We start from the raw sequence: 297 nt of genomic DNA on the forward strand, positions 1-297 counted from the left end.
CGGGGCAATGGGGGGCAGCGGCGGGGCCGGGGCGGGGGCAGAGCACGGCAGGGCTGGGGCTGCCCCATGGCGGAGCGGGTCGGGGCTGCCGGCACCGGGGATCCGCGCCATCCCGCAGCAGCGCGGCTTCCCCTCTCCTGCTTTTGTGGGTTTGGGGTTTTCTTTCCTTGCTTGCTTGCTTTTTTTGCTTTTTTTGTTCTCTCTTTCTTCCTTTCTTCCTTTCTTCCTTTCTTCCTTTCTTCCTTTCTTCCTTTCTTTCTTTCTTTCTTTCTTTCTTTCTTTCTTTCTTTCTTTCTT

Source organism: Lagopus leucura, unplaced genomic scaffold (assembly GCF_019238085.1).
Source record: "Lagopus leucura isolate 7727_CA_CO unplaced genomic scaffold, USGS_WTPT01 133-12_obj-0_obj, whole genome shotgun sequence".
Taxonomy (NCBI): Eukaryota; Metazoa; Chordata; class Aves; order Galliformes; family Phasianidae; genus Lagopus; species Lagopus leucura.